Below are 23,469 nucleotides of genomic sequence, written 5' to 3' on the forward strand. Positions count from 1 at the left end.
CCTATTATTGCTTATACTCTCTCTACAACAAAATTAGAAATAAGGGCAAAATAGTTTCTGCTGGGTATTGGGGGGGAGAGGGAGGGGGCGGAGTGGGTGGTAAGGGAGGGGGTGGGGGCAGGGGGGAGAAATGACCCAAGCCTTGTATGCACATATGAATAATAAAAGAAAAATGAAAAAAAAAAGATTGTACACTATGATGAGTTGGTTTTATTCTAAACATGCAAGAACAGTTTAACATACACCAGTCAATAAATGTAGTACAGCACAGAAACAAAATCAAGGGCAAAAACTGTATAATCTTCTCAAATAGGTACAGAAAAAGCCTTTGACAAAATTCAACATCCTTTCATGATTAAAGCTCTGAAGAAACTAGGAATAGAAGAAATGTACCTCAACATAATAAAGGCTCTACATGACAAACCTATAGCCAACATCGTACTTAATGGGGAAAAACTAAAATCATTTCCCCTGAAATCAGGACAAGACAAGGGTGTCTACTCTTCTCACTGTTATTCAATATAGTACTAAAATTCCTAACCAGAGAAATAAGACAAGAGAAAGAAATAAAAGGGATTCAAATAGGGAAAGAAGATGTCAATTATCTCTTTTTGCAGGTAATATGATACTATATTTAAAAGACCCTAAAGATTCCACCAAAACCTCATAGATATAAGACATCAGGCAATAGAGCAGCATATAAAATTAACATGCAAAAATCAGTAGCTATTCTACATATCAACAATAAACATGCTGAGAAAGAAATTAGGAAAACAGTTCCATTCACAATAGCCACAAAAAGTTCCTAGGAATAAACCAAATTAAGAGGTGAAAAGCTTCTACAAAGAAAGCTATAAAACCCTGGAGAAAGAAATTGAAGACATAAGGAGATAAAAATAAACTCCCACATTCATGGATTAGCAGAATTAATATCATGAAAATGACTATATTATGGAAAGCAATCTGCAAATTCAATGCAATCCCCATCAAAATCTCAATGGCATTCTTCACAGAAACAGAGCAATCAATCCTAAAATTCATATGGAAACATAAATGACACCAAATAGAGAAAGAAATCCTGAGGTGGTGGTATCACAATACCAGACTTCAAATTATTTTACAGAACTATAGAAAAAACAGCTCGGTATTGGCACAAAAACAGACATGTAGACCAATGCATAGACCAATGAAATAAACTCACACAGCTACAGCTGTCTAATTTTTGACAAAGGAGCCCCAAACATATATATGTTGGAGAAAAGACAGCCTTTTCAACAAATGGTGCCAGAAAAACTGGTTTTCTACATGCAGAAGACTGAAAGTAGACCACTGTCTCTCACCCTGTATAAAAACCAATTCAAAATAGATCAAAAATCTTAACAGAATACACAAAACTTTGAAACTACTACAGGAAAATGTAGGGAAAACACTAGAAGATATGGGCATAGGAAATTATTTTCTGAGTACAACTTTAGTTGTCAGGAAATAAGAGCAAGAATTGACTAATGGAATTGCATCAAAATAAATAACTTCTGCACATCAAAGAAAACATCTATCAGAATCAAGAACAACTCACAGATTGAGAGACAATCTTTCCCAGTTATTTAACAGATAAAAGGATTAATATCCAGAATATACAAAGAACTCAAAAAATGAAACACCCAAAAAGAACAAATATTTCTGTATAAATGGCCAAATGAGTTGGACATGTAATTCTCAGAATAATAAGTACAAATGACTACTAAATACATGAAGAAACATTTGGCATCCTTAGCCACAGAGGAAATGCAAATCTAAACTACACTGAGGTTAGCCCTCACTCTAGTCAGATGTAAATCACAAAGAAAAGCAACAACAAATGCTGGTAAAGATGCAGGGAACAAGGAACCCTCATACGCTGTTGGTTAGAATGTAAATTAGTGCATTCACTATGAATATCAGTGTGGAGGTTCATCTAAAAACTAAAAATAGACCTACCTTATGACCTGGCTATCTCACTCGGGCATATATCCAAAGGACTATGAACCAACATACGATAGAGACACCTGCATACCCATGTTTATTACAGCACTATTCACAATTAACCAGGCTGTGGAATCAGCCTAGGTGTCCAACTAATAAATGGATAAAGAAAAAATGGTTCTATATATACATGTCAGATATTATTGGGCCACAAAGAAGTATGAAATTATGTCATTTGCAGGAAAATGGATAGAAATAGAGATCATCACGTTGAGTGAAATAAACCAAGCTCAAAAAGCCAAATATGTTTTCATTCATATGCAGAATCTAGACCTAAAATGACAACAATGATGATGACAGTGTTGGGAAATGAGTGCAAAGAGACTGCCTAGAGGGAGGAATGAGAAGGAGGGGGATCAGTGAATGAGGAAGATACTTGGGGGTTAGAAGGATAAAAGTATATTACATGTGATATTTGTGTGTGTGTGTGTGTGTGTGTGTGTGTGTGTGAAGATAGCAAAATGAAGCCCATCTGTGTATAAAGATAACATTATTGTATCCCTCAAATACTGTTTGAAAAAGGCAAGATGGCAGGGGTTCAGGGAACATGTATGCATCTGTGGAATTATCACAATAAAACCCCTTGTACTATTAATGTATGCTAATAAAAGTCTACTGTGTAAATTATTTGTAATCCCTTGACCTCCAGAAATTAAGATTAAGATATCATCCTATTGCATTTACATGGCACATGAAGTTCTCCAGGTTTCAGGGTGGCACTGATACTTTCTGCCCCGCTACAGTGTCTACTATAGGGTTCATTCTCTAGGTATGATCAGGATGTAGCAATCTTGGGAAACAGAAAAGTCTAGAAAGTGTTTTCCTCAAGACCCTTCAAAAATCCTGATGCTACTAACATCCTGTGTTTGTCACTTCTGTTTCCTGTGGAAGGGCAACATGCAGTCTTACAGATGTTTTTAATTGAAACTTTAAAAATAGAGAATGAGTATAAAATCATTGCAAGGAATATGAAATATTAAAAATGTTTTTTGATGGCTGGTATTTTATCTCCTTTTTAAAAATATTTGTAACCATGGTTAAATTTTCATTTTCTTGTTTTAGAAAAGTCAGCCACAAAACTCATTATGGTAGACAGGAATTTGGAAGATGAAGGACTAAAACATTCACTTTTAACCAGAATTAAATGTTCTTTTAGTAAAGTCAAGCTTTGAAGTATTACTTTGTATAGAGATAATTTTCAGTGATACAACACACACCAAATTATTTATTTGAAAATGTAAAAGTACAGAAAATATGTAATGTGGTAGTTATTATTATTACTACTGTTATTATTATTGGTGCTGGGTTTTGAACTCTGGGCCTTGAGCTTGCTAGGCAGGTGCCCTACCACTTGACCCATTCCCCCAACCATTTGTGTTTTGGTTTATTTTTTGGAAGTGTTTTGAATTTTTGTCTGAGGTTGGTCTCAAATGGAGATCCTCCTGATCTCTGCCTCCTGAAAATAGCTGGGTCTACAGGTGTGAGCTATCATGCCTAGCTATAGTTTAACAATAATTTTAACTTTTGCAAATAGTTTTGATTTATAGATTGCCAGGTTTCTCTATGTAAATCTGTCCATCACTTACTTCTTATTAACTATCGTTAAATAGGAATTGAATCAAATCAGACATGCATCTCTGATTCAAGAGAAATAAATTTTGATTTTTTTCCTTGACCTTTCCTCGGAGCACTTACAAATTTTTGGTCCCAGGCTTATGTTAAAACCAAAATAGCTTCACGGAAGCTGTGTGTTAGCTTTCTTTGGACTATGAAGTCAGAAAGAGCAACCACCTTCTGACAACCTGCAAAAAGGCCAAATTCCTCTTTGTGAACACTCAGTAACTGTGCATGGGTTCTCGGGCCAGTGTGACCTACATCTGAGGTACACAAGATAGCCAGGGTGAGTCATTCCAACAGTAGCTGTGAAACAGGACACAGTCAGAACCTAATTGCCTTCCTCTCAAACCCAAAGATCAACAGTGCCCTTGGAGAGTTATGTGGGAGATAGACTGGAATGGTCTCCATCACTTTCCACTTAATGTTACTTTGAATCACTGTAGATTTTCAAACTGTAGCTGCCTGATGATAGAAAATAGTATAGTACTTTATAACCCACTCCTTTCAGTTATTTTGTTTTTTAATATTTTCCTTCTCAAAAATAAAACTAGAAGTAGAGATTATAAGACCCTGATAAGACACACTATACACACACACACACACACTATTTACACATCGGTATACTAATAAACACGTTTCAGAAAAAAAATTAGCCTAGAAATAATTTGAATGTCATTTGTTATTATACTACTGCTTATCTCTAACATTTGGATAATGCTTTTAGAAATTAATACTCACCTTAATAAAAAAGATGATTATGATACAAAAAAGATTATGAAACATGCATTACTTCCTGTTTGAGTATGCTGTACACAGGAAATTGTGCCTCTTGTCTTTCTTCTCACTGCAGTTCTGTGTGATAGATCCACTTTATTGTTTGAGAAAACAGAGGCTTCATTTTTGGATCCTTAAACTCATGCATATTCACTTAATAGATAAAAAAGTCAACTCTGTATTTTGACAAATTCTTTGGCTTAATAACTGTACATTGTATTATATTCTTCCCTTAAATATTCAGAGTTGCACATTTATTTTTCTTTTCTTTTTTTACATTTTTTTTTATTGTTGTGTTGAGTGGGCATACATTGTGGCATTTACAAAAGTTCTTACAATTTATCAATTATGTCATACTTGAATTCACCCCCTCCTCTGCTCTCCTTTATTTCTCCTCCCATACCTGGAATAGTTTCAACAGGTCTCATTTTTCCATTTTCATACTTTGCACTATGCCTTAAATAAGAGTAATTTTTAAAAACATTTTTATTAGTATATATCAGTTGTACAGGGGGTTTTGTTGTGACATTTCCATATTTGCTCACAATGTACCTTGGTTTGGGTCATCCCCACTATTCTTCTTTTTCTTTCCCCTCCCCCTTCTTAAAGTGACTTCAGCAGGTTTCAGTGTTCTGTATTCACGCATGTGTAGAAAGTACCTCAGCCATGTTCCTCTCCTTCACCTCCCCTTCCCACTCCAGCCCTCCTCTTACCATGATCTGTTTCACATTCCTTTCCTTCATTGTTTAAGTGTCTGTTTATTGCTCAGTAGGGATTTACCTTGGACATGAAAGAAGTTTTTTATTAATTTATATGAAGATATTTATTTAAATGAAAAATACCAAAACCAAGCTCACAACAACCTACTGATGGGAATCAGGGATAATTGTAAAATTACTGGGCCCATCATGACCTCTGCATCCCTGCTTCAGATCTAATACAGAGCAGAAGCTCAAAAAGTTGAAGACAAAGGGAAAACAACTGTTTCCATTAAAAACAATCTTCAGATATATCCTGTTTCTTTCCCATGAATAAATTTTAATAATAAAGTTTAATATGGAATAAGCTTTAAATAAGATTTAGAAGAAATCTTTCCAGGTCAGAATCTTACAAGTTGTACTCTAAGATATAAAAAGTGAAATAAACTTGGCTTGTATGTGAGATCATTGAATTCACCAGAAAATGCACCCTGAAGGTTTGGAGAACAAAAAAATTGTGCCAGGTGCACATATTTCAAGACATACTTCTGCTTAGTATTTACAGGTAGTATGAAAATTGGATTTTAATATACAGTCTACATAAAATGCACATCATTTGCAATATATTGTCTTTTGGGAAGTGTATTTTGAAAAAATTTATAGTCACTTTACCACAAAAGAATAGGAGGGAAATTATCTTATACTTTATACCATATGTAAGTGCTCATTTGTCATACTCAAGGCGACTGTTCTAGTATAGCAATGCCTGTCTATTTCTTGAGTGTTGCTAACCAGAGAGGCATTGTTACCATACAGGCAGTGACTATGTAAACAGACATATTAAGTGGTGGGTGGTCCTTCAGCCTTCTACATTTTAACAAGATGGGCACTTATAGACAGTGCTTACTTTGAACTAAGAAAGTGTTTGGAAATTTTTGATTGACATTAACACATTCAATTTTTTTACAGTAAAAAAGTGGTCCTTAGGCTAAGGTTTTGTGCTGAATGGCTAAAACAACAATTTTAGGTGCTATACTAAAGAAATTTTAGGTGCTAAAGTAAAGCATGTGAACAAAATAAAAATAATTTATGATAGTGCCATCTACTTTTCTTTCTGGGAATTTGGCAAAAATATGTTATTTAACAATTTAAATGTTTGTGAATGACTCCAAAGTAATAATTCAAGACTGAAATACTCATACTATAGAAAAATACCATCATAATTCACAACAGTTAAGTAGGTGGCTTTGTCTTGTATTTCTAAGTCTGATAATAAAATTGAATAAAATATAAATTACATTTGGACTGTAATATGCAATATGACATGTTAAAATAAAGATAATACATTTACAGACTTTAGCGCAATTATGAAGGGAGTAAAAATATATGCCAATTTTTTTTACTTTATACAATTGATGTTATGGACAGAATTGTTTCTCTTTCAAATTTATATTTATGTTTGTACATATATGATACAGTGCTTGAAGCTTTGGCCCCATTATGACTGAATTTGGAGATAGGGCCTTTAAGAGACAAAGTCAAATGAGTTCAAAAATTAAACTCTCCAAAAATCAATGACCCAATGAAGAAATGTACAAATGAACTGAATGGAGCATTTTTCAAAGGAAGAAGTCCAAATGGCTAAAAAATACATGAAGAAATGCTTAACATTCCTGACCACAAAGGAAATGCAAATCAAAACAGATAAGATTTCACTTCACTCCTGGTAGAATGTCTATCATCAAGAAAACAAACAACAACAAATGTTGTTGAGGATGTGGGGAAAAGGAACCCTCATACACTGCTGGTGGAAATGTAAATTAGTACAACTACTATAGAAAACAATATGGAAGCTCCTTGAAAACTAAAAATAGAACTGCCATATGATCCAGCAATACCACTCCTAGAGATATGCCCTAAGGAATGTAAGTCAGGTTACAATGAAGACACCTGCACACCCATGTTTATTGCAGCATTATTCACAGTAGCTAAGCTGTAGAAACAGCCAAGATGCCCACAACTGATGAGTGGATTAAGAAAATGTGGTATTTATGTATAATGGAATTTTATTCAGCCATGAGGAAGAATGAAATTTTGTTGTTTGTAGGTAAATGGATGGAACTGGAGAACAACATTTTTAGTGAAGTTAGCCAGGTTCAAAAGCCAAAGGCCACATGTTTTCTCTCATATGTAGAATATAGGTCCAATACAAATACAGCAATTTTATGAAAAACAGGTCATGCTAAGGGGAGGTCACATACAAGAGGGGGAGTATAAAAGAAGGAAGTTTAGGAGGTGAATATGGTTGATGTACTTTTTATACAAGAATGAATACAGAATTTTTTAATCTGTTGAAATCACCATAAGAAGGGAACTTCTTATAAGGTAGAAAGGAGAAACATGGAGGGGATGAACTAATTTGGATTACAATACATAGATACATGGAAATGTCACGAGGAAACTCCCTGTGTATCTACCTTAAACAATTTTTTTTTCTGTTTAAAAATCACAAAACAGGAAGGCAGAACAAGTTCTGTCTGAGGGGCTGAGGGGTTGAGTTGGCACCAGTGGGAGGCAGGGGATGTTGTAGGGAAAGTGTGTAGGAGAATGAATGTGCTAGAAATATTATATACTCATGTATGTGAATGCAAAAATGAAACCTGTTGGAACTATTCTAGGAATGGGGGATGAGGATAAGGGAGAATGATGGAGGGGTGAATCCAACTATGATATATTTGATAAATTGTAAGAACTTCTATAAATGCCACAATGTACCCTTACCCAGCACAACAATAAAAAAGAAAAAAGAAAAAAAAAGTTAAATGAGTCCATTAGGATGGAGCCCTAATTTAATTGGACTGGTGTCCTTAGGAGAAGGGAAGAGATAGAAGACTCAATCTCTCTGTTTCTCTCTCATTCTTCCACATATGAAAAGAAGACACAGTGAGATGGTGGTCTTCTCTAAGCCAGGAAGCTGGGCCTTGTCAGAAGCTGAGTTGTTGGCACCTTGGCCTTGCCATCTGGCTTCCAGAACCATGAGAAAACAAGTTTCTCTTGATTAAGAGAAATTTACGGTATTTTGTTACGGCAGCTGAAGGACACTAATGCAATTAGACGATAACAGTTATTTTATTATTCAAACAATTGACAGTTAAATAAGATCATATGATATTTTAAAATTTAGAATTAAGAATACAGCTTATGCAAAAGAATAATCACAAAACCCTAACATCAGATGCATATAAGATGATGGTAGGAGAATAAATGTCTCATTAATGGCAATCTGAATAATATAGTCCCCCACAATGTGTTAATAAACAGAAATAAAATACCCAACAATATAGAATTTGCTACTTTGCCCTATTTTATTTTTTATTTCTTGCAGTGCTAAGGATGAACCCTAAGGCCTTAGGTATAGTAAACAAGTGCTATACCACTGAGCTACATCCCCAGCCTGGATTTGCATTTTTCCTAAAAGGAAATACAGTCATATATATCGATTAATGATGGAAATACAATCTAAGAAAGGCTTCCTTAGAGGTCATTTCATTGTGGTGTGAAACATGTAGAGTGTTCTTTCATAAACTTAAACATTTTTATGATGTCAATAAGGAATATAATTTTTTGAGAGGGTCTTACTATGTAGCCTGGATTTGCCTTAACTCAACTCATGATCTTCCTGCCTCATCCTCCTGAGTCCTTAGTTACAGGCATGTGCCTCCACGCCGGGCTCTAAGTTATACAAAGTTATGGTGTCACCAACTATAGTCTCTATTGATCAAACTGTCATATGGTACATGACTGCATGTACAAAAATAAGACAGAAAATTATATTCAATTTATAAACTGAATTCCTGTTACAGATGACTAAGACAAATGTATGAATTCCTTTTCCCTTTCAACACTCCATTAAAACATAACCTTTGCTAATTATGCAAAAAAAAAATAGAATTGGGAATTTCCCCCCCAAAAGAAAGATTCACCAGAAAGAAGAAACAACCAATAGAATGAGAGAAATTCTTTGCCTACTATTCATCTGAGACAGGATTAATATTCAAAATTTATAAAGAATTTAAAAAATCAGACACCAAAGAAGAAATAATCTGATCAATAAATGGTCAAATGAACTGAACAATTTTCAGATGAAGAAATATAGATAGCTGTTAAATACATGAAAAAAACTGTTCACTGTCTCTAGCCATTGGGGAAATACAAGTCAAAACTATACTGAGACTCCATCTCCAAGTCAGAATAGCAATCACACAAGAAAACAGAAAACAACAAATGCTGGCTAGGATGCAGGGTAAAAGGAAGTCTTATACACTGTTGGTGGGGATGTGAATTAGTGCAGCCACTATGGAAATCAATATGGAGGTTCGTCAAAAATTTAAAACTAGAACTACCATATGACCCTGCTGTACCACTCGTGAGTGTGTATGTGAAAGAATCACAGTCAGCTTACTGTAGAGACACCTGTGCACCCAAGTTCACTGTTGTACTATTCACAATAGCCAGGCTAGGGAATCAGTCTAGGTCCACATCAACTGATGAACTGATAAAGAAGACGTGGTTTATATATTCTGTAGTATATATTAAAAAGTCATAAAAAGAATAAAGTTATGTCATTTGCAGAAAGTGGATGGAATTGGATATCATCGTGTGAAGCAAAATAAGCCATCCTTGCAAAGACCAGTGTCAAATGTTTTGTCTCCCATGTGGAATCTGGGTGTGGAAGTGGGCAGAAGTATATGAATGTAAAAAGGAGACAATTAGTAATGTGGGGGAAGGGAGGAAAGAGAAGGGGGAATAAGAAAGAGTAATAGGTGGGGTGAATATAATCAAAGTATATTTCACGCATGTATGGAAATGTCACAATGAAATGTTGTACTTTGTGTAATTAAAAAAAAGACAGACTAGGCAAAAGTTCAGAGTATTTAAGGTTTGACTCTGAACCATGTAACCATCTAAAATAGGATGGGCTCTTGTTACACGATCATAGCTCTTAGGAATCTGTGGCTATTTCTGATTGACTTCATTGTTTGAATAAGTATAAAAAGAATATTTCATCTTTTCCATTATTAAAAAAATGAATGGGGGATTGGCTAGGGGCTATGAAAAGGAAATGGAAGAAGAAGGGTGAGGTGTATTTCTCAGTGAAAATCCAGTAGAGTTAGGTTTCCCAAGAGCATGCTGTTTATAAAAGTAAAAAAGTCAAATGAGTCAAAACTCCTGCAATTTAATTGCTCCTTTATATCCTTTTTATCAATAAAAAACCAAAACCAAACAAACAAACACAAGTGGGAACTAAATCTGGAGGGCTCATCTAGCCAGGAAGAAGACACTCCTGGTCTAGAAGGACACTGCACAGGACAGAGGAGAGCTGCTCACTTGCCTCATGGGGTGGAGATTTAAGAAGTGTAGGATGTTCTCTTCAGTTTAGAGACCATTTCTTTTGATGAACAGAAGCTTTTTAGCTTTATGAGGTCCCATTTATCTATGCTATCTCTTAGATGCTGTGCTGCTGGGGTTTTGTTAAGAAAGTTCTTACCTATACCTACTAACTCCAGAGATTTCCTACTCTTTCCTGTATCAACTTTAGAGTTTGTGGTCTGATATTAAGATCCTTGATCCATTTTGAATTAATATTGGTATAGGGTGATATACATGGATCTAGTTTCTGTTTTTTGCAGACTGCTAACCAGTTTTCCCAGCAGTTTTTGTTGAAGAGGCTGCTATTTCTCCATCATATATTTTTAGCTCCTTTGTCAAAGACAAGTTGGTTATAGTTGTTTGGCTTCATATCTGGGTCCTCTATTCTGTTCCACTGGTCTTCATGTCTGTTTTTGTGCCAGTACCATGCTGTTTTTATTGTTATTGCTTTGTAATATAGAAGAGAACACCCACAGAGTGGGAGAAAATATTTGCCAGCTATACATCAGACAAAGGACTGATAACCAGAATATATAAGGAGCTTAAAAAACTAAATTCTCCCAAAACTAATGAACCAATAAAGAAATGGGCAAGTGAACTAAACAGAACTTTCTCAAAAGAAGAAATTCAAATAGCCAAAAAACACATGAAAAAATGCTCACCATCTCTAGCAATAAAGGAAATGCAAATGAAAACCACACTAAGATTCCACCTCACTCCTGTTAGAATATCCATCATTAGCAACACCACCAACAACAGGTGTTGGCGAGGATGTGGGGAAAAAGGAACCCTCTTACACTGTTGGTGGGAGTGTAAACTAGTACAACCACTCTGGAAAAAAATTTGGAAGCTACTTAAAAAGCTAGACATTGATCTACCATTTGATCCAGCAATACCATTCTTGGGGATATACCCAAAAGACTGACACAGGTTACTTACTCCAGAGACACCTGCACACCCATGTTTATTGCGGCACTATTCACAATAGCCAAGTTATGGAAACAGCCAAGATGCCCCACCATGAAGAGGAATGAAATGTTATCATTCGCTGGTAAATGGATGGAATTGGAGAACATCATTCTGAGTGAGGTTAGCCTGGGCCAAAAGACCAAAAATCGTATGTTCTCCCTCATATGTGGACATTAGATCAAGGGCAAACACAACAATGGGATTGGACTTTGAGCACATGATAAAAGCGAGAGCACACAAGGGAGGGGTGAGGATAGGTAAGACACCTAAAAACTTAGCTAGCATTTGTTGCCCTTAACGAGAGAAACTAAAGCAGGTACCTCAAAAGCAACTGAGGCCAATAGGAAAAGAGGACCAGGAACTAGAGAAAAGGTGAGATCAAAAAGAATTAACCTAGAAGGTAACACACACGCACAGGAAATTAATGTGAGTCAACTCCCTGTATAGCTATCCTTATCTCAACCAGCAAAAACCCTTGTTCCTTCCTATTATGGCTTATACTCTCTCTACAACAAAATTAGAAATAAGGGCTAAATAGTTTCTGCTGGGTATTGAGGGGGAGGGGGGAGAGGGAGGGGGTGGAGTGGGTGGTAAGGGAGGAGGAGGGGGCAGGGGGGAGAAATGACCCAAGCCTTGTATGCACATATGAATAATAAAATTAAAAAAAATAATAAAAAAAAGAAGTGTAGGATGACAGAGTTGGAGGCTTCAACAGGGTCATTGTTTTGGAAGACAAGGTAAAAAGAGGTTCAACAATGATTCTAGATTAAGGACACTGATGACTAAATGCAACATGTAATGCTGTTTTCTGTCTAGATTTGGACTATGAAATGAAACAAAACAGAGACGTCATTACGACACTTGGTAAACTTGAGTATAAGATATGGCATTGGCTGATAATGTGAGATAAAGTTGATATAATAGATATGTAGTTATTTGAAAATGTCATTGTTCTTAGGGATTCTATGCTGAAATATATGTCCATATGTTGGAATGTTTCCTGGTGTATGTATGAGGAGAGACAGACAGACAGAAAGAGAGAAAGACAGAGAGAGACAGAGAGGGAGAGAGATAGAGAGAGAGAAAGAGATAAAGACCAAGTTTGGCAAACTGTTAGAAATGAGAGCTTATCAGGTTTTTATTGTATTATATCTCCAAATTTTATGAAGTGTTAACAAATTTCAGAACAAATAACGATAAGAAGATTGAGTGGTATAAAGAAAAAAATGAACTCAAGGAAAATAAAATATCTATTCCTAAAAAAAATGAGCATAGTAAATTTCAGCAAACAGTATTGAAATGGCGGTCATCATGTACACTCTGTTTTACAGGTTTAACAAAAAACCAAAAAATCAATGTCTACTGGAAAGTAAGAGTAACTGGGCAGTGAAGAAAAGTTAAATGTTTATCTTTCAAGATGGGAAATGAATAAACAGTGTGAAAAACCGGAAAAGCAGAATAGCAGTGGAAATATATTATTTGATGGGTTAAGTGCAATAATCTTGAAGAAATAATAAAAATAATAATGGTAAGAGCTGCCCATGGAGGAGCCCTCAGGGCAAGGACCTGGCAGGTGTACTTGACTTCCACCACAAGCTTTTTCACCCAATTAGTTATATGCATACGTGTCATAGTTTTAAATTATTTTAAAAACTAAAATAGCGTAGGTACTTTTAGTAGTTGGACTAAACAGAATCACATAATTTTCCGAAGGATGGAAGGCATTTCAGTGACTCCATTAAGTCATCGGTAAGGCAAGGTCTGACTGGGATTTGAAGAATCAGGCAGAATTGTTCAATATTATGACACTTTACCATCTTCTTTCCATTATAAACTAGTTTATTCCACATTCAGGAAAATAGAGACTCTGGAGAGTTCCTAAGTCGACATCTTACAACTTTGGCTCATGTTTATATTGTCCTGACCAGGTTTCTAACCCTAGATCAACATGGAGAGAGGGTTGCATTAATGTCAGCAGTTTCTTCAGGAACTGGTATCAAAAGGTCGAATGCAGAGATTTTACCTGACTTCAGACTGCCTCACATCCATGGACATTGGCCAAAGATAAGCCACCCCTAGGTAAGAGACAAAGGACGCTGTCAATAGAGGTATAATAGTCCACCTGAACATCATGCTTTTTAAAATTAGCTTTATTGAGACAATTCACAAAACATGTTTCACACATTTACAATGTACAATTAAACATATTGATAGTTTAGTCAATCCTCATAGTCAGTCTTAGTATATTTCATTGCCTCAAAAAAAAAAAAACTGAACCTTTTAGCTATGTAAACCCACTTTTCCACCTCTCCTATCAGTCTGTTCCCCTCTCCCCAAAACCATGAGTCTCCTTTCCATACCTGTAATTTGCTTAGTTTCTACTTTCTTTCTTTTTTTTTTTTTTGGTAGCACTGGGTTTTGAACTCACACTTGCTAAGCAGGTGTTTCTACTGCTTGAGCCATTCCTCCAGCCTCTAGTTTCTACTTTCATATAAATGAATTACAGAGTATATAAACAGTTGCAATGTCTTTCACTTGGCAAAAATGTTTTTGAGATTCATGTAACATATCTCACTGTTATATTTTTATTTAGTTTCTGTCCAAATACTATCCCATTATATGGATGATAGTAAGAAGTGGTATCTTGGGGTTTCAGTAGACAACTCCCTAAAAATCAGTGACATGAACCATCGTTTCATGTAATAACTCCCCTTTTGTTTCTCTTAATGGAAGAAATGAATATTTAAGTTTTGCCATTTTTTAATTGGGCTCTTTTTTAATTGCAGATTTGTAAGAATTCCTTACATATATTAGGTACAAGTCCCTTATTTGCAACATGAGTTGCAATATTTTCACCCATGCTGTGAATTGTGTTTTCACTTTTTAATTTTTCTTTGAAACACAAAAAAGTTTTTAATATTGATGAAGTCAAATTGAGACAGATAGGAATTAGGGAAAGATCTGGAGTCTTAAACTTGTATAGCTTAATTTGGAGCATCTCAAATCAGACACCCTCTCTCACTCACTTGCTGTGGACCTCTCATTCAATGGCAAGGGCTCCTTTTCAATTGCAAATCCTTTGTTAGTTACAGAGCTAGGAAAAAAACCACATGGACATAGGGTGCCTGAAAATTAGCATAAGTGTATGCAGGAGTCCATTCAGATTCCCCACCCAGCTCACAGAGCATTGGAGACTGGTAATGGCACATTTCCCCACCTCCAAGTCAAGAAAGGTATAAAAACACCTTAAAATAAAAATTACTCTCTTTTCCTGCTTACAGCAACTCCACTCCACCTGGCAGAGACCACACCTGTAATCCCTTCCCCACCACCTATAATTAATTGTCTTATCTCCTTTACTATGTTCATGTGTTTTGCTTGGATTCACCCATCTCAGAACACAACAGCCAGATATCTTCTGATCAGAATTCTCAGCAAGCACAACAACAAAATTTATGTTTTTCTTTTTCTGTTGTTGCTTGGACCTTTCATGTCATCTTTAAGAATCAATTGGGAAATCCAAGATCTTGAAGATTGTATACATACCATGTTTTAAGTGCTTTGAGATGTTAACCTGTCCATTGATGTCTCCTATTTTCTTCATTTTCAGGATTATTTTTGGCTATTCTGAGTCCTCTGAAACTCCACATGGATTTTAGGATCATTTTGCCAATTTCTGTCACCAAAGCTGGAGTTCTGAAGATGGAGATGGGGTTGCATATGTAGAGTAGTTTGGAAACTATGACTTTTTGAGCAAGATTAAGACTTCTGGCCCGTGAACATGGTCCGCTTTTACATTTACTTAGATACTTATTTTTCCTTACCAATGCTTTATAGTTTTTCCCAGAGGAAAGGCTTTATACTTATGCTGTTAAATGCATTTCCAAACCCTTTATTCTTTCTGAAGTCACTGAGAGAATTTTCAGAGCTTCATGTTTTACATCAGTTCTTGTTGCCACCCTAATCCGCACAGGATGTGGCACATATCACAGACAATGACCCTCAGTCTTGAGTAACCCTTTCAAGAGGATGCAAGATCATCTGCACAATCTTTGACCTGGAAGAAGACATTTTAATTACCATGGAAGGCAAAATAATCTGCCCTCTACACAGGAGGGAAGCCCCATCTGCTTCCCAAGGATGTGTGCTACGCAAATATTGTTGTAAAGATATTGTGGAATAAAATTTGTGCAGAAACACCAGGAATCCGTGCAGAATTATTTCTCAAGAAATGCAGGAACAGAAGGGCTGGCAGAGTGGCCCAAGTGGTAAGAGCCCCTACTTAGCAAGTGTGAGGCCCTGAGTTCAAATCCCAGTATCACCAAAAATAAAAAAAATGGGGGAACAGAATTATCCACCAAAGGTGGAGTGCAGGACAGAGAATCCAGGAGCTCTTCAATTAATCAGGTAAAAGATCTAGAGAGAGAACAGAAGGAGACAAAGTAAAAATAAAAGGTTAAGCAAGCATGAAATTATACAAAGAGTTTACAAAAATCTATAAGCAGAAAAATTTTGATCAACAATATAATTTCAGAATAATTGGGCCCAAAATAATACAATATATGCATTTTTGGCCAATAAAAGAGACAGAAATACAATTAAATATGGCACTTGGGTAGAAAACTGAATAATATGACTCATTGAATAAAAATGGCTAATATTAAATTTTGGCTCACACACAATAATAATTTTCTTTTAAGGAAAGCATAATAAATGTATGTCAGCTTTATTACATAATATTTATCAAAAGTAAGCTAACTAATTTCAAAGAATTAAAATTGTACTAGGTATATTGTAGAACAAAATTAAACTAGAAGTTCATTTAACAATATGTGGCAAGTAGTTAAACAAAACTATTGACTGATTTAGAGATCATTCGCCCAAGAGAAAATAAAATCTGCATTTGTAGACTATGGGAAATTTCAAAATAAATGCAATAAAAATATATAAATCTGAGGGATAGAGAAGCATACTGGTGAGTGAGTTAATATCGCTAAATTATTTCATAACTAAATAGGCTCATAATATTTTGTAAATAACTATTACAAACAATTTCAAAGACTGTATTATGAGTCATTTTCCCAATCAAGGATCTTCATTATCTCATGTTTTTCATAAATATATTCATAAATTTAATTTTGTCCAATTTGTTCATTTTTGTGTGGTTGCTGCTTTTTTATGTTCTCTATAAATCTTACCTACATGAATATCATTGAAGAGGTTCTTAGCTGGGTGTGGTGGCTCACACCTGTCAGCCTCACTACCTGGGAGGCTGAGATGGGGAAGATTACAGGTCAAGGCTAGCCCAGGCAAATAGTTCACAACCAATAGCTGGATGTGCTGGTAAGCGTCCCTCATCTCAGCTATGTGTGAAGCTGAAATTGGGAGGATGTAGTTCCAGGTCAGCCCAGACAAAAAGTTTGTGAGACCCCATCCCAAAACAAACCACTGGGTGCCGTAGTATGCTCCTATCATCCCAGCCACAGGCAGGAAGTGTTAAGTAGGAGGCTCACGGTCTGGGCCAGTACAGATAAAAAAGAGAGACCCTATCTCAAAAACAACCAAAGCAAAAAGGCTAGAGGTATGGCTCAGCAGTAGAGCGCCTGCCTAGCAGGTGCAAGGCCCTGAGTTCAAACCTTAGTACTTCCAAAAAAAAAGCTATTCTTTTCTTCTAGAGTCTTAATTATTTTGCCTTTAGACCAAGACTTTGTTAATCCCAATTGTGTGCACTGGATTTTTATCTATGTAGTCAAAATTCATTTATTCTATTTGTGGAATTGAGCCAGCACTAGTATTGAGAAGAACATATACTATTCAGTTATATCTCAGGTTCTGTGACATTGCATGGTTCTGTGACAGGGTACTGTCTTCATTTCATTCACCCATGTTACAGTGTTTTAGTTACCACCTTTCATGGTGGCATTGCTCCTTGGTAGTGTAAGTCCTCTACCTTAGTAGTTTGCTAGGACTGGGTTGTTTCATACTGGCTCTGTGTGTTTATTTTATTTAATTTATTTTCCCCCATTTTTATTAGCATATATTCATTGTACAGAGGGCATTTGCTGTGACAATTCTGAATGGCCTTACATTGTACATTGCTTAGGTCACCCCCCCACTGGTCTCCCCACCACCACCCCTTCTTCACCCCACTTAAAGCAGTTATAAGAGGTTTCTTTGTTCTAGTTCATATAAGTATATGAAGTCCATCCACCATATTTTCTCACCATTATCTCTTCCATTCACCTCCCCCTCCCACAAGTACCCCCTCCGACCCATTTCACAGTCCTGTCTTTTGCTATTAACTCCAAAGTCAATGTTGAAAGGGGGTTCTCAATGTTTCCTAGCTCTGAATATACTTTACTTTGGTCAGTGTAACCTCTCTGTGTTACTCTCCCTTACCCCTTCCCTCCTACCCCCATTATTCAACAGCTTTCAGTACACATCCTTACAACCTCTACCTGCACAGACGTGAAGTATTTCAATATTGTTGACTATCATTCTCTTTTCCTTTCCTTCCAAGGAAAATAGTGTAGTTCCACTATTGCCAACACATTCTACCTATAGATGTGTGTATGATCATGCTTGATTTTGTGTACACATTCATCTTTGGGATCTGTTTTCCACATATGAGAGAAAACATGTGGCCTTTGTCTTTCTGAACCTGACTTACTTCATTTAACATGTGTTTCTTTGCATCACCCCCATCCAGTACAATCAGGAGTCCAGCTATCTTGCTTCTTTGCTGTGGTCTGGTCCACTTTCAGCTTGCCTGGCCATCTGGAATCCAGTATTCTAGAGTCCTTATTCTTTCTGTGGCCTTCTCTATGGTCCCTCCCCTCCAATGTTCCTGAATTCCAGTTTCGATCCACCAGCTGTGTGAAGTTGCAAATGTTTCTGCTCTTCTGCTTAATCTTTATGCTTGGACTCTTTGCTTCTTGACTTTTAAGGCTAACCTACATACAAATCAAGGGAGAGGACGTCAGTTGATGGGTGTCGGTATCCCTTTTTTCATTCCTTATTCTCCTCAGTGTCTTCAAGTTCCACCTGTCTTGTCAGAATTCAGCTCTAGTATGTCTTTTGCTTTGCCTGTGTGTCATGGTGCAAGGCTCTGAAAAATACGTTGACTTGCAGGACACCTCTGGCCTATCTCTTGCCTTACACTAAGAATTGCACATGAATGAAGAAACGAACAGTGTGGGGAACACTGGCTTTCCTTCCCCAGTTCTTGCTTGCTCCTCATTTCTGGACTCCTTGGCAATATACTGGTACTTTAAGCAGATTGAGATGTGTGTGTACACATATACACATACACACACACTCATACACATATACACACATACACACATACACACATACACACACACACATACACACACACACACACATACACACACACACATACACACACACACATACACACACACACTCATACACATATACATATACACACACACACACATACACGCTCACACACACACTCATACACATATACACACATACACACACACACATACACATACACATACACATACACACACACACATCTCATACACACACACACACATACACACTCACACACACACTCATACACATATACACACATACACACACACACATACACACACACACACACACATACACACTCACACACACACACATACACACTCACACACACACACATACACACTCACACACACACACATACACACTCACACACACACTCATACACACTCACACACACACTCACACTCACACACACTCTCTCTTACACACACATACACACTCACACACACTCTTACACACACAGTCTTACACACACACTCTCTTACACACACTCTTACACACATACACACTCACACACACATACACACACACACACACTCACACACACTCTTACACACACACAGTCTTACACACACACTCTCTTACACACACATACACACTCTTACACACACACACACACTCTCACACACTCTTACACACACACACACACACACTCTTACACACACATTATCCTATTTATCAGTAGAGTTAATCTCCTACAAGGCACACTAGAAAACACAGTAGTGGAAATCTTGTGGTTTTATTACTCATTCCTATTACTTCTCCTAAACGAGAGTACCTTTCACCTGTTCATTTCCATTCACTGCTCTCTTTTTTTGTTGCATCAGTTCAATATTTCTTGATTTCTTGTCTCTCAGGTTTTTGAGTTTTGACTTTTTGGGTTTTTTTATGTTTTTAAAAATAAAAATAATAAAAACTATTTTATTTAACAAATACATTATAAAATGTAAAACAATAAGTTATAAAATATAAAGTAAAATGCATTATAAAAAGTAAAGTAAAAAAGAGAATCTTTGGTTGTGTAAAGACTTATTTTATGGTTTTTTTTTTGCACTTCGGTTCCTTTTTAATTTTTTATTTATTTCTTGTTGTTGTGTTGGGTGGGGGTACATTGTAGTATTTATAAAAGTGCTTATGATATATCAAGTATATCATAGTTGAATTCACCTCCTCCATCATTCTCCTTTACTTCTCCCCCATTCCTGGAATAGTTTCAACAGGTCTCATTTTTCCATTTTCATACATGAGTACACAATATTTTTACCATATTCACCCTCCTACACCCTTTCCTTATATCCTCTCCACTCCCAGTGGTGTCAACCCCCACACAGGACCTGTTTTACCTTTCTGTTCTCTGGTTTTATAAAAGAAAAACAAATGACATTTTTGTTTGTCTAAGGTAGCTACACAGGGAGTTTCCTTGTGAATTTCCATGTATATTTGTATTATAGCCTGAATTGGTTTCACCTGTGTTTTGGTTTTGTTTTTAACTTTGATTTTGGTTTTAGAAATGACCTATGCATTCTGAACACAAACCTTGTGATGGTTATAGGAGTGGTAAATATGCTTGCCATTTCTTTCTCTAAATGAAAACTTTTGAGAAACTCAGGTTATTAATTTAGTGAAGTCTAATTTTTCAATACTCTTCTTATAATTAGATTTTTTTGATCTTACCTGGAAAATAATATCCTATGTCAAGAAGATAGTGCAATTTCTAACATTTTTCAAGATTATCTTTTTAATTCACATTTAGAATGTAAAATTCATCCTTGACTTCCTATTATGTAAAACAGGTATCAATTCTCATTATCTTTGAGATTGATGCTTAATTGACTCAGTGACATTAAAGTAAAAGATAAGTTTTATCTTTCATCTTAATTACTCTTCAATGAGAGTTTAGTTGTGAGTTGAGTGCCCAACTATGAGGGTGTATAATTTTATAATATCCACTCCATTGTATTATTTTATTTGTTAATTGTTGCAGAAAAATACCACCAACTCATAGTAATAACTGTTTTATAGTAAGTTTGATGTAGAGTAGATTATGTCTGCACTAGGTCTTTTTTCTTATTGTTATCATTGCACTGGCTTAAACATTGTGGCATTTACAAAAGTTCTTATAAGATATCATTGTTGAATTCATCCCTCCATTATTCTCCTTTATCCTCTCTTCTCTCATTCCGGGAAGTTTCAACAGGTCTTATTTTTCCACTTTCATACATGTGTACATAGTATTTCTACCACATTCACCCCCTACATTCTTTCCTTATATCCTTTTTATATCCTCCCCTTCCCACTGGTATCAACCCCCAGACAGGACCTGTTTAACCTTCCTGTTCCCTGTTTTCGAAAAAAGACATTTTTGTTTGAGTAGCTATGCAGAGAGTTTCCTTGTGACATTTCCATATGTATATGTATTATAACCCAAATTGGTTCATCCCCTCTATTTTTCTCCTTTCTACCTTAGTCCCCTTCTTATGGTGATTTCAACAGGTTTAAAAATTCTGTATTCATTCTTGTGTAGAAAGTACATCAACCATATTTGCTTTATACAGATTTTTTTCTCTATGCTGGTGGTCCTTTAATGTTATTAAAATTATCTTGTCAACACTTTATAAAAGAAAGAACATTAGAAATTTCTTTGGGATTTTATCAAATATATAGATTAACATGTCAGAATGGTCAATTCTCCAGTATTGATAACCCCAATTTATTCATTTATTTATATATTAGAAGCCGTGGCATTTGAACTCAAGTTCTCCCACTTGCTAGGCAGGTGCTCTACCACTTGAGCCACTTCACCAGCCCCATTTCTGTGTTGGGTATTTTCAAGATCAGATCTCAAGGACTATTTGCCTGGGCTGACTTTGAACAGCAATCCTCCTGATCTCTGCCTCCTGGGAAGCTGGGATTATAGTTGTGAGTCACCCGTGCCTAGTGATACCACCAATTTACAACCTCAGTACACTATTCTATTTCTTAGGTCATCTTAACAATACTTGTAGATTTGTGTGTAAATGACACTGAACTTTGGTTATGTTTATGCATGTTTAATTGTTTTTATGCTATTTAAATGTACAAGTAAAATTCCATACCTGGTTATAGTTTTATTATTTCCTCTTCAACAGTTACATTAATTTTCTTTGCCTGATTGAACTAAGTAGGACTTTCAGTGCACAATGAATAAAATAATGAGGTATTTTTGTCTCATTCAACAATTATTGATTATTTCAAAGTTGTAGGACCCACTAGTATACCAGGTTATTGGCTCTGGGTGTCTGTAGCATGCATGCAGTAGAGAAATGCCTGGTACCAATTTGATACCTGTTTCTTTTTTATACTTCATTAAATATCTGTATTATATTCTCAATTATTTCCTATTGTCTGATGTATCATACATTTTAATTCCTTAAATTAACCTACAATTTAAGTTTACCTTATCTTAATCTGGATTGACTTATCTCCCAAATGTTTACAGCTTTTAATGTTTAGATGGCTCTCACTTTCTTGCTACCTGTCATCTTTTTAATCTATAATTGATTTTTAATAAACATTTTTATTAGTATATGAAAGTTACACAGGGGCTTTCATTATGACATTTCCACATATACATGTATTATGCCCTGGTTTGATTCAACCCCTCCATTATTCTCCCTCTTCTCCCACTCCTCTTCTTAAAATGACTTCCACAGGTGTTTCAGTGTTCCATGTTCATACCTGTGTAGAAAGTGCCTCAACCAGATTCACCTTCTTCACCCTGTTCATTTACCTCCCCTCCCGCTAGTGCCCCCCCTTAACATGATCTGCTCTACATTTCTGTTTTTCGTTGTTTTAGTGTCTGCTCAGTGGGGTTTTGCCGTGGTATTTTACCTGTAAATATGTTGTGCTTGAATCACTCTAACCCCCTCTCTTACTCTTTCTCACCCTTTTCCCTACCCTGTGTTGTTCAAGTTTTCAGTGTTTCCTTGTGTCTTGTTGATTTTTCTTTCTTGCTCTTTCTCCTTCTAATCTCTATTATGTTACATTTCTACCTTAGTGAAGGTGTGGTAAAGAAGACAGATAATTTATTGTATACCTAAAAATGTTCATGTCTTGGTTCAAATTTGTTTATAGTTTGGATATAGAATCTTATATATTTAATTTTTAATCATGTTAAAAATTAAAATTGTTAAAAATTCTAAATGTTAAAATTTTTACCTGAGAATTACAAGCCTATATATTATGTCACCTGGTCTACAGAGTTGCAAGTGAAAAAGTTGAAGTGAGCCAAATATTAGGTTCATGTTATTCAGAGGGAATTTGTAAGATATGCTCTTTAAAATTTCATAATGTCAAATACGACTAACTTAACATTCCTTATTCTTTTTGCAGTCATAAAGATGTTTCCATCAAATATTCTATGTTTCAACTCTGAGAAATTATCTTCCATAACTCGTTTAATAATTTATCCTACTCCATTTACAATGATTTTTCTCTTTTGGAAACCCTATTAGAAGGTAAGACTGGATTCATTCTCTTTGGGTTGACTTACTGGTAAAATGAAATTTCCACTTTGAAATAGTTTAGATTTATAGAAGTTGTAAAGATGGTTTGAAGAGTGCCTGTGTATCTTGCA

The sequence above is a fragment of the Castor canadensis genome, chromosome 2 (assembly GCF_047511655.1).
Source record: "Castor canadensis chromosome 2, mCasCan1.hap1v2, whole genome shotgun sequence".
In the NCBI taxonomy this organism is placed as follows: Eukaryota; Metazoa; Chordata; class Mammalia; order Rodentia; family Castoridae; genus Castor; species Castor canadensis.